Below are 13,453 nucleotides of genomic sequence, written 5' to 3' on the forward strand. Positions count from 1 at the left end.
CATACTCTGTAGCCCTCTATGTAGAACATCAGTAATACCTTGCAATACCTAGAGGGAACATGCTTGCGTTTACCGCTTAACAAAGGTTGTTTACTATCAGTACGCATGCAGTTTCATAACAGCATGCTGAAGTATTGCTACCTATACGAAAAGCCATACCTAACATCTTTTAAGCGAATATGCATCCTTGGCTCTTAATGCGTCTTCTATGAAGTGATATCCATTAACAATCATCTGGAATTTATATGAAAAAAAGAGATTTAAGTGGACATAAAAATCAGGCAATTAAAAATGAAATGTACAGGCTTGTATTAACGGGGAACCTGATAGAACGGTGTTGTTCCCTGTGCGTGACTGCAGAACATCAAATGATTTCACGTTATACGTGAACAGAGGAAAGTTTTCAGTCTCTGGAATGGCTTCGATGACCTTTGTGCATTTAGAAATCTTGATCATATAAGCATGATCTGTTATCTTGTATTTGCTGAAACAATAAAAGACTCAAATCTGTAGATCAAACCTTCCTTTAGTTGTTCTCTGTACATGTATATTTGATTAGATGTCACAGCCTTCCATTGTGTTGCCCTGAAACATCAGTTAAGCCCGAGTGCATATTTCATGCAGAGAACAAATAATTTTGTTAGCAAGTAACTATACAACAGATGGAAATCTAGCATTGGTTGGTTATGGTGCAGAAAATCAGTCAGTTGAAATATAAGTGCAATAAGCCAATATGCAGGCGCATTTGTAGTTAAAAAAACATATGTTTACTAATTGTCCTTTGATATTGGAGTGAGCATTCATAGATGATAAGATGAATTCCTCAACCTAGTTGTATGCATTGTATTTATAAGTGACAATAGCTAAATGAAGTGTCTGAATATTTAGAAGGTACCTCACTGTAATAATAATGAAGTCGAACTCAAACAAATTTTGCCAGGTCGCTGGATCCATGTACCCTGTAAAATATTATTTTTAGTATCGATTGACATGAACGGCGGTAGAAATCGTAGTTCCAATTTTCAAGAATGGAGAAACCAAATGTAAACTGATCCTTATAATGGATGCTGAGACCACAACAACCTAGGCCAACACCTAGGCGACCAAAAAGATACAAACAAAAAAAGGAATCAATAAGATGGAGGAAAAGGAATGACCTAGGCTGAAGGAAAAAGGGAATTATTAGGAGGGAAGGGAAATACGTCCCATGAGTTAAACAATGAAGAGGCAAAACAACATCCCTCAGCGACTCAGACAGTGCCCTGTCCAGCCTCGAATGTTGCAGTTGAAGTCCCCACCGGGCGTCACCGCTCGTCAAGATCTGGCTGCACAGCGGTACGGCATCGCGACGCATCAAGCCATGGCCATGGCGGCCAACTACCAGGCTATCGAAGCCCTCTAGCACCCAAGCGCAGGACCCTCGCGGCCATCCCTTCGCATTGATTTTGGGCCGCATCACGCCACCATCCGCGTCGGGAAGGAGCGGAAAGGCCCAAAAATCTCCTCCACACCATCTGCCGCCTAGGTAGATGGCACAACAGCCGGAGAGGGAGAAGAGGTCGCCGGCCCCAGGGAAGAATGTGGGCGATGGCAATAGGGAGGAGGAGAGACGAAGGGGATCGAGGGCACCGCTTTGACCATCCACCGCCTTGACCGATCCAACCAGAAAGTAATAAATATAACCAGAAATAATTGACGGTAGAAAGGAGGGAGAGAGGCCAACAGCCGGTTGCCGGTTTCCCCTCTTACCAAAAAAAAAAAGAGAGGAAAAGCAACTAACTGAGCAAACGATGGAGAAAAAAAAGGAGAGAGCTACGTGTCAGGCAATGGCTGGATGGAAGAGTGGATAAATACCATATCTACAGTAGCTAAAACGTTGTGAGCGCGCTGATCTGATCAACTTTTATATAGGTTAATATGAGAGTTAATTGTTTGACCAAACAATAGCACTGAACAGACCCAAGTCACTAATATGCTATGAGACATATTCGTCATTGTTACTATCAATATCTTTAAGTGTTAACTTATATAAAAGTCCTTAGACCATGATAATATTGTAGCAACCTCATATTGGAGGGAGTGCTTTGATCTTATCATGTCTCACCGATTAAACCTAGGTGTAGGGGAGTTAAGATTAAGGTATGCCCGGAGGTTGGGAGTTTGATGATTCATGAATGAGATTTGTTCTTCCTAACGAAGGAGATATGATCTAGGCCCTCTAGGTATTGTAATGTCAAAGTAACATGTCTGCGCAGACACAATGTGATATTGATCAAATGACATCATCAATATACACCAAATGATAAGAGAGTAATTGTAATATCCCAGGTAATGGGGTTACAAAAATAGAGGAAACAGATGTGTGCATTGCATTCATGCATAGAAAATCTGGGGAATTTTCGCGCTTTAAAGTAAAACAGATCCACGATGTCGAAGTTTCACTTGACCTTGGTGGAATTGAAGTAGCTCATCAAGTCAAGCGCTATAAACCTCAATGTGACTTTGCTAAAACCTTGTTTTGGGCGAGAGATGATTTGATCTAAGGGTTAGATCAAATGGAACTAATAATCAACTCAACAACACTTTACTCATTGATCAATTGCTTGATCTTATAAAAGATTATAATACGGTAATCCTTGCCATAACATATGAACCTACACTTAATTGGAAATCAAGTAACAATAATTGGAGAAACTATTCTTCACTTATCTTCTCCATGTCTTAAAACTAATCCATAATCCTACCATGAAACCTCAGGGTATTCACTCCACTTCAACATTGGAGTTATCACAAGAAGATCCACTCCAGAAATAGATATTCTTCTCCATTCCAAGTTATTACACATCAAACCTAGAGAGGTGAGAGTTCTATAGTATTTATTAGAGAAGCAATAACAAACCTTGAGCTAAACCTTGGATATACATCCAAGTATTCAAATCATCATCTTCAAGAGGAATCCTAGAGTATCATTCAAGTCCTTCCCAAATGAGTGAGACCATTCATACCACTTTTAGCTTTACCTATTTAAGACTCAAGGACAATCATTGAATTAAAGTATTAGGTTGAAAACCATTTCCCTTGGAGTGGTGAGATAACCTAATATCACATGGAATAATACCATACCCCTGAATTGATAAGGTGAGGAAGAGACTAACCCAATTAAACTAGCCAAATGAAACCTTAGCCTAGATACCTAAGGAGATATTAGGAGTACACCATAAACCCTAGAATAACCATTCCTAAATGAGAAAGCTCAACCTATGGTGTTATACTCAAGATAATTGAGACAACCATAACCATGCCCACTCAAGAAACTATAAAATAAAGTAAATATTTAATTGATCAAGACAACACTTGATCTTGGGAGTGAGAAACCCATTCAAGGAGAGATACCTTAGGAAGTCCAACCTTGATCATTATAAATTGTGTAATGATCATAAACCCTAAGAATTTGAATTAAAGATATTAAGAACAAGATGATCATATATAATATATGATCATGCTTTGGAGATATGTGAGGATAAGTTAAACCCTACTAGTATAAGCAGATCCCCTTTCCACATGAAATTATAGGGAGATCACTAGTCATCAAAACCAGGCTTATACCCCAATCTTAACTTGTGAATCACTTGGTGATCATAAGTAGAACTCTAGCACATCTATATTCCATTTATTCCTCAATTAAAGGACCCAAGAAAACTTTAGAGTAAAACCCTATACTTTATATGATGAGAAACTATTCATCATTAGAACCAAAGTTAACTATGAAAAGGAACCATATCTACTTTAGTTACTTTAACAATGGATTAAGGATAACCATAGTGGAATCAAATAAAACTAATTCTCAATATCTTAATAATTAAAGAAGAACATAAAATGTTCATAAAGCCACCACCTTATCATGGTTAGGGAGAATAACCCTAGCACATGCAATATAGTGCCATTTCACCTCTATAACCTAGAATTAAACCTCAACCCTAGTTTGAGTATCACTATGGTGATCACAATATAAACCTAGACCATAATTGAGATTCAAACCAATTGCCATTAGGTAAATATCACTAGAACCCTGATGGTTCATTAATTAAATCCCATGTTTCAATTATAAAACATAATAGCCACCGAATGTTAAGTCCTATAATTAAACCATATGTGTAGTGATCAACCATTTATCTTTGTAAACAAGATAAACCATGATGGAAACAATCCCTACTAAGATACTTTCAAATGGAGTGATAGTATTAAGCTTAACAAGGGGGTTATACTAGAACTGATAGAACCCTAGTATGGCACATTAATAAAATCTTAAGCTTCAATTATTGAATCTAATACATGGAGCTCACATAAACTCATGTGCAATTGACCAATTCCTCAAATATGAAGCCAAGTCATAATAATAACTTCCAAAACAATTGGAAGAGGCATAACCAACTCTAATTATTCAACAAGGAGTTATATCATAAATGAAAAAGGAAATTAAAACAAATACCTAAATTCTTGCCTAATTAAAAATTGTAGCAAGGCCACATATATATATATATTAATGTTTATTCAAGAACAAAGCAGTAATATAATGATTTTCTTATTAGTACTCATGAGATTGCAGTTATCAAACACCTGCAAAATAGAAAAGGATTCAAATTTGAATTTAAAATAGAATGCAAATTAGAAAAGGAAAACGAGAAATTAAAAACGAAATGGAAAAGAAAAGGGAGGAGAAAATCTCACTGGACCTCCTACGACGCAGCGACCACCGACGACAGCCCAACTACTGGCCCAACTACACCAGCCCAGCACAGCCCATAGTGGCCAAAGTACCCCTTCGTTTAAAAAAAAAAAGAGAGAGGAGAGGGTCATCCTCATCCTCTCCAGTACGCATGCCGGCCAGCTCGACGCCGTGCCACCCTTCTCTTCGTCGCTGGCGTCCTCTCCTTCACAGGCAGCGTGACGAGGCGCGCCCTGGCGCCATATAAAGGCCCTCGACGAACCCTAGTTTCCGGTTTCTTCCTCCTTGCTCCATTTCTTCCCTCTTGCCGAAACCCTGCCGCACCACTCCACCTTACTGTCGGCGAACGAAGCGACCCCGAGCCAAACAAAGCATGCCACCGTGACCGCCGTTGTCGACAAGCCCAGTACACGGGAGGAATTGAGTGAGGGCACCGAAATTGACGCCGGCGAGATCATCTTCTCCGACACCGGCGGATGCGAGTCCGGCGAACCAAGCCTCCTCGAGCTTCACCGAGGCGACCAACGACCTCATGTCAATCTTGCACATCTCTGGAGCCCATTATTTTGAGTTATTGACGCGCAGAGCTAGCAGTAGCTTGATGGCCGGAGTGCGCCGCCGCGGTACCTCACCGCCAGGCATGCTCCGGTGACCTATTTGGAGCGGCGCTACCACCACGGTGTTTGCCTCGTCATCCTCTTTCTAACACCCCTACGCACGACCCGCGGGAACCGGCAACGCGCGGCGATCATCGGCGACCGCACGCCGGTCACGAGTGAGCCACAAACCGTCTATGATTTTGACTTGGTCCACGCGTGCGTGGCATCCGACGTGGACCCCGGCCACAGGTCAGTGCCTCAGTGGGTAGAAAGCCGGGTACGTTTAGCATTCCGTTTGTTTAAATTTAATTACAGAAAATTGCTGCAACTTCAAATAATTCTAGAAAATTCATTATAATTCAGAAAAATTCAAATTAGATATCAAAATGATCCTAAAAACAAAATCTATCCAATAAAAAAATAATATGATTTTTTATTTTTAATAAAAATTTAATTGTTTAACCATTATTAATTAAGCCTTTTCTTTTATACCTAATTAAATTAAAATTCAATAAATAGGAAAACCTTCTAAAATAAATAAAAACCAGTAAGAAAATAAAGAAAACATTAAGGCTAATTTTCTTTATTTATTATTTGTTAAATCTTTATTAGAGAGATTTAAACCCTAATTAATAATTACCTTAATTATTAAATTCAATAAAAATAATAAAATGTCAAATCCAGTATTATTTTTATTCCAAACTCATTAATAACTTCAACTTGATAATGAAGTTATTAATCCAAGAATTATAGGGTAATTAGAAAACCCTAGTTCCATGTGGTAGAAAAACAGGAATTCATCATTTCATGTGTAATCCTAAACCCTAGGTTCATTTAGAACCCTAGCTTTATTATTACATGAGAACCTTAATTTGCCTCCAACCTAAACCCTAGGTTGGAACTTATGATCATAATACTTACTTTGTATTGAGGGATACATAGTAGCAACTAAATACTTGCCTTACCACATAAAATGTAGAAGACCTAACACTAATACATAGATATCCCATGTGTTCATCAGACCTAAATAATCAAGTAGGGTTAATCAAGTGAAAACCCTAGATCCTATTACCAAAGCAATCATCATTACTTATCCCTATTTAGCATCACACCATTGTGATGAACCTTAATAGCAACCATACCTACTATTTTGTATTACAGAACCCTATTCCACTAAACCCTACTGGTGTTGGATACTTATCCACCATCCTACTTAGGAGCCAATTATTCCTTACTTAATAGAACCAATAGTACAACCCAAACCACCTCAACCCTAATTGCTATACTTCTTATTACTTAAGAAGTATGTTCTTCAAAAGTTATTCTTTTGAAGAAAATAAGGAATCATCAACCACCGCTTATAAGGACCTATAAACCCTAGCCGACTATCACTAGCAAGATAAACCAATCTTGATAGCACCCATGTGTAAATAATTGCTTAGGATGCCTAGGCTTAACTCAACCTTACAAGCCATAGGTATTGATGAATCCAACCAGGTTGTGATCCATCTAATACTTACTCCAGAAACTAGATAAAACCATAGTCAACCATAAAACCCCACCAATCTAATTATCATACTTGTTCTTTAATCAAGAACATGTTCTTCAAAAGTTACTCTTTTGAAGTATATGATAATTAATCATTAACCATACCATATAATGCTAAAACCAACAACTATTCTTTACATGTTAACATTATACCAAATGTTATAGTTGTGTACTATTGATATTATTGTTATGACATGTTGCAGCACCTGTTTATGATACCATGTAACCACACCTGAATAAGAACCTTGTATGAGAATCATTCTAAAAGTGCAACACACCACCGAACTAATCATTACCACTCACTAATCCTAAATCATCGGGGTTAGGTCACGCTTAGAACGATTGCATCTCATACTTATGCATTATTGCATCCTTGCCAATCTTTTAAACATCGTCCTTACTGGGATGATGATGCTATTTCGAGAATTTGGAGTTCTTGCGTATCGAATACCTTGCCTGCATAATCTTGCGGTCAAGAAAGGCAAGTTCATCGCTTGCTCATGTCATTTGAGTATCTTTATCAAATTACTTGCAAAGTACTATGATTATCACTATTGCATAAAAACCAAAACCACTACTTTCATAACTATGAATATGACTATGTGGTGGGCAATGGAACCATGGATTGTGTTGATATGGTGGAGGTTCCATTGCAAGGGTTTATATCCATCTAGGATTAAACAACAAATGTCGCCGATGATTCTTGTGCCAGTAATACCCGTGTTAACCATAAGATCCGGAGTGGGACGGAGTAGTCAAAAGTGTTTCCACCTCTCGTTCATCAACGGATGCGCTTACCGTAGCAGATTGTATACGGCGGAACAACCGGAGGGTGGGGATCCCATTCTAATTCCCCACGGTAAAGCATTGCTTGCCGTAGCGGTTGTGTCTTGCGGAACAACCGGAGGGTGGGGATCCCATTCTAATTCCCCACGGTAATGCGGTCTATGATGGGTTGCGGCTACTAGGCGTAGGAGTGTATGGTAGAGCCCGAGCACTGTCGTCGTGGTCGGGGTCCACCTTGAAATCTACGAGGAATAATGGGACCGGCGTGGACCCGGGGTCGGGGCATGCAACAAAGGGTGGGTGTTCGAGGTAGCGGAGGAACATGATTGGCTAGACCTTATACGGGCCTCACACCATAGGAAGTGTGGACGGGGAAATTGCCTGGTTGGCACCAAGGTTAAGATCTCTTATGGGTAAAGCAACACACCTCTGCGAGTGTAAAGAACCGTGACCTGTCACTCCCTGTTCGGGATATGGAAGCTGCGAACGCGGCTGGAAAGGAGCTCCATGAAGTTCTAGTAAACCGGTGAAGGCTGACGGACATAGTTCTTCCGAATAAAAGCAACCTTTTGAAGAAATGGTTATGAAAACTTGCATTGGTATTAGACTTTACGGTCTAATGTCTTAGCTAGTGCATTAAACACCTCTTTCCTATAATGAACTTGTTGAGTACGCTCGTACTCATCCCACTCTTAAATCCCCGCTTAGATATGGAGGCATTGAAGGAGGATCTACGGTGCAACTCGGAGGCCGAGGAGTCAACAACTACTTCACGGGACATGACCTCGTCGGAAGAATCGAGATATCACATCCAACAAGGAGAAAACCTAGTTTAGCCATAGAAGGGAACTAGCCTCCTAAACCTAGCTCCTATTTAGCTAGAATCTATTCATAGCCCCTATAGCTAGTCAAATACTCTACACATAGAGTTCGTGATAGAATTAGACTACGAGTCGTTCTTCTGGAGTTTAATTGCAGATTTACCTCATTGTAAAGTAGGAGGGCATGTGTCTGATCTTATGTAAGCGAGTACGTATGTAATTCTATAGACATTCCTTGGACACGTATATGTTTACGGTGTACCACTGCGAGCGATATAAGACTAGTGGAACGATGTTTCATTGGTGTTATATCGGACTTGCATACTACACCATGCGGTGGTATCTTTGGGTCACCACAGTTGGTATCAGAGCAAATGCTTTGACCTTAGGATTAAAACCCTTTAAAAGAGACCTATAGGATGGGTAGTGTCTATAGGAAGTTGTCTTAGCTAAACCAAATGCTTGTTATGACTTGAGATGGATATTCACCTGAGAATAATCCTGACACACTTAAGTCAACATTTCTTACCTATCATTCCTAAGTGAAGTTAGTTAGCTAATCCTAAACATGTAGCCCATCAATAAGTCCTTAAAACAATAGATGAGTAGATCACAGTTGGTATACAATACATGTAGTCCAAAGAGAGGATACAACCATAAGGAAGATATCCTATTGGAAGATGTGTACCAACACATGTTATGATTATATAAAATTATCCGGACTCGTAATAGGAGTAATATCAAGTGATGAAGATAATTAAGATATCCTAATAGAAAATGTAGACCAAGTTAAGTAATGAGTAAGTAAATTATCCAAACTTGTAAAACAAGCGATAGTAAGTGATAAAAACAAGTGATATGAGGTAGTATAGACCATGACGAGTCAATCATGGGAAATAAGGAAGAGTGATAGGAATAATATATGTCTACTTACATGGTAGAGTAGCTAATCATATATGATTCACCTGAGAATCATTATGTGATGGAATAGAACATCATAAACAATTAGGAAGAGAACAATAAGAAGCCAGACAATAGTGCAAGTACTGTGCTCCAAAAAAATATGGAAAGTGTGCCAAGCACACCATGACCATATGTTTATGGTCGTAACACTTTGAAGTATCGGAGCAATATTCCAATTGTTATGAGTTAAGAGTAGCAATGTTAGAACCTAGATATACCATGTGAAATAGTCCTCAACCAAAATGGAAGTTAAGTAGTATTTCCAAAGAAAATTAGGTTAACCTTAACCATCCCAAACCACTTTGTTTCAAGTTTATCACATTGCAAATGTGCAATTAAGGTAAAGGTTGAGACAAATAGTAGAATTCCATATATTCGTGCGAAGTATCACGATATAAACCTATATTATGTGGTGTTATATACTACACATCAGAGCCTGATGTTTAGAGATGTCTTACTCAACTATCATATTCAGGCTTATGATGGTGTGTATTATAAGCACAAAGCTGAATCTTCTTGGATTTTATTGGATTTTCATTGTTTGACTAGATCCATACATTAAGTTTGACATTGATATGCAAATGCATGTTGCAATATCAAGTCTTTACTTGATGCTATAGATCTAGAGGGTAATAGTATTTGTGTGAGGAAGTGACGAATTCTGAAGATTCTAAAGACAAGATGAAGGTTCATCAAAAGAAGGAAGTAAAATTGTGGGAAGAAACCACAATACTCTGAAGGAAGTACCAATCAAAACTCATGCTTTACCTCAACAGAGAAGTACTTTAGTACGAAAGAAGCATGAAGGTGAGAAATCTTGTGATTATGGTGAAGCTGAAGCAGATCCATAGTCCACATAGAAGAGGGAATGCATGGGAAATCACTTCGAATACTATAATCATAGTGTCAGCTAGTGGTTTTCTTGCAAAATAAACCCTGAATGAAGGAAGATGATATATGAAACCATGACAGATATAAGAAGACCATAGTTGATATCAAAAGACCCCAATTGGTATAGAATCAATACTGCGAGATAAAGTAGAAGATGTCTCGTTCAGTTGATCAAAACCTATAATAGAATCCATTTTTAGATAACAAATAGCCACAATTGGTATCAAGTAGTCCACCATTAGATTATTTGTATCAAGAAGTTGTGAACAAATAAAACTTTGTTAGCCAAATAACAATGACCTATAATCATTTAGTCGAAGGATTCACATTGGATGTCCACAACTGAGTGAATATACCACAAAGATCCTTCACGAGACCTTAGAAGAAGTACAAACCATAAGCTAGACCTAGACCAATATTCTAACCATAAGTCCAATAGTTGGAAGAAAAGGAGTTGAAGATGATAAGAAAACTCTAAGGGGTAGAGTAAAGATTGAGTTGGATATACAATTACTCAATACCTTGAGAAAGATAGAAGAAGAAGGTCTGAACTGAGAGGAAGTTCGATCTTATTTTCATAAGATTGTGAACACTACTTTCAGAAGGATGTCAGACCAGAAGCCGAGGTTTATACCTCGAGGAAGTAAGAAGTGGACTATAACCTGAGAAAGTGAGTAATATTTACTCTGAAGTACGGAAGCTCAAGTAAGCTAAGTTTAATGAAGTTGGACGAAGGAAATACCGTAGACAAATAAAGCCCAAGTAGGCCAAAGACCGAATAAGATTGAACATACCAATATCAAAGACTAATAGAATGATTCCTTTCATGGAACCTAAATAACCAAAATAGTTATAGGTATCAACTATAAACCATGATTGGATGGACTAAATGAGTCTAATCCATTCTTAGGAAAATAAACCATCACAATCATTTCCATGTTAAGTACCTTACTTAGTACCATTATTGCAGTTTTGGTAGTAAGGGAAAAATAAAGACCTATTTTATCAAATAGGAGAATGTTATCCAATTAGTCCTCAATTAAGGCTGTCCGGACAAGAAGAAGTCCCAATAATTGAATATTCAATGAGAAAGGAAACAAGCTTATAATATTGGAGGAAATCATGGAAGTAAAGGAAGTAATAGTTGTTTGATGTCAAACACTAATGGATTCCAGGAAGAATCTTGACAAGGGATATATTCAATTATATCCACTGAGATCACCACGGAGTTCGAGAAAAATCATAGTCTGCACAAGTCAGACCCACACTACGGAAACGTGAGAGAGATCAAACTTCGAGGACGAAGTTTAGTTTAAGGGGTAGAGACTGTAATATCCCAGGTAATGGGGTTACAAAAATAGAGGAAACAGATGTGTGCATTGCATTCATGCATAGAAAATGCAGGGAATTTTCGCGCTTTAAAGTAAAACAGATCCACGATAGCTGAAGTTTCACTTGACCTTGGTGGAATTGAAGTAGCTCATCAAGTCAAGCGCTATAAACCTCAATGTGACTTTGCTAAAACCTTGTTTTGGGCAGAGATGATTTGATCTAAGGGGTTAGATCAAATGGAACTAATAATCAACTTAACAACACTTTACTCATTGATCAATTGCTTGATCTTATAAAAGATTATAATACGGTAATCCTTGCCATAACATATGAACCTACACTTAATTGGAAATCAAGTAACAATAATTGGAGAAACTATTCTTCACTTATCTTCTCCATGTCTTAAAACTAATCCATAATCCTACCATGAAACCTCAGGGTATTCACTCCACTTCAACATTGGAGTTATCACAAGAAGATCCACTCCAGAAATAGATATTCTTCTCCATTCCAAGTTATTACACATCAAACCTAGAGAGGTGAGAGTTCTATAGTATTTATTAGAGAAGCAATAACAAACCTTGAGCTAAACCTTGGATATACATCCAAGTATTCAAATCATCATCTTCAAGAGGAACCCTAGAGTATCATTCAAGTCCTTCCCAAATGAGTGAGACCATTCATACCACTTTTAGCTTTACCTATTTAAGACTCAAGGACAATCATTGAATTAAAGTATTAGGTTGAAAACCATTTCCCTTGGAGTGGTGAGATAACCTAATATCACATGGAATAATACCATACCCCTGAATTGATAAGGTGAGGAAGAGACTAACCCAATTAAACTAGCCAAATGAAACCTTAGCCTAGATACCTAAGGAGATATTAGGAGTACACCATAAACCCTAGAATAACCATTCCTAAATGAGAAAGCTCAACCTATGGTGTTATACTCAAGATAATTGAGACAACCATAACCATGCCCACTCAAGAAACTATAAAATAAAGTAAATATTTAATTGATCAAGACAACACTTGATCTTGGGAGTGAGAAACCCATTCAAGGAGAGATACCTTAGGAAGTCCAACCTTGATCATTATAAATTGTGTAATGATCATAAACCCTAAGAATTTGAATTAAAGATATTAAGAACAAGATGATCATATATAATATATGATCATGCTTTGGAGATATGTGAGGATAAGTTAAACCCTACTAGTATAAGCAGATCCCCTTTCCACATGAAATTATAGGGAGATCACTAGTCATCAAAACCAGGCTTATACCCCAACCTTAACTTGTGAATCACTTGGTGATCATAAGTAGAACTCTAGCACATCTATATTCCATTTATTCCTCAATTAAAGGACCCAAGAAAACTTTAGAGTAAAACCCTATACTTTATATGATGAGAAACTATTCATCATTAGAACCAAAGTTAACTATGAAAAGGAACCATATCTACTTTAGTTACTTTAACAATGGATTAAGGATAACCATAGTGGAATCAAATAAAACTAATTCTCAATATCTTAATAATTAAAGAAGAACATAAAATGTTCATAAAGCCACCACCTTATCATGGTTAGGGGAGAATAACCCTAGCACATGCAATATAGTGCCATTTCACCTCTATAACCTAGAATTAAACCTCAACCCTAGTTTGAGTATCGCTATGGTGATCACAATATAAACCTAGACCATAATTGAGATTCAAATCAATTGCCATTAGGTAAATATCACTAGAACCCTGATGGTTCATTAATTAAATCCCATGTTTCAATTA

At 37.9% G+C, this 13,453-nt stretch overlaps 1 long non-coding RNA gene across 2 annotated transcripts; it reads right to left on the reverse strand.

The window, feature by feature from the left end:
• On the reverse strand, nucleotides 1-704 carry LOC124678544. 2 transcript variants are annotated; one of them, XR_006994527.1, is made up of 3 exons: nucleotides 521-704; nucleotides 324-429; nucleotides 1-234 (listed from the first exon to the last, which is right to left on the reverse strand). It is a non-coding gene; the product is annotated as an uncharacterized LOC124678544 (long non-coding RNA). The 2 variants fall into 2 exon arrangements; XR_006994528.1 differs by having other exon boundaries at nucleotides 324-447; nucleotides 521-540.
• Nucleotides 705-13,453: the final 12,749 nt, after the last annotated feature.

The sequence above is a fragment of the Lolium rigidum genome, chromosome 7 (assembly GCF_022539505.1).
Source record: "Lolium rigidum isolate FL_2022 chromosome 7, APGP_CSIRO_Lrig_0.1, whole genome shotgun sequence".
Classification (NCBI taxonomy): domain Eukaryota; kingdom Viridiplantae; phylum Streptophyta; class Magnoliopsida; order Poales; family Poaceae; genus Lolium; species Lolium rigidum.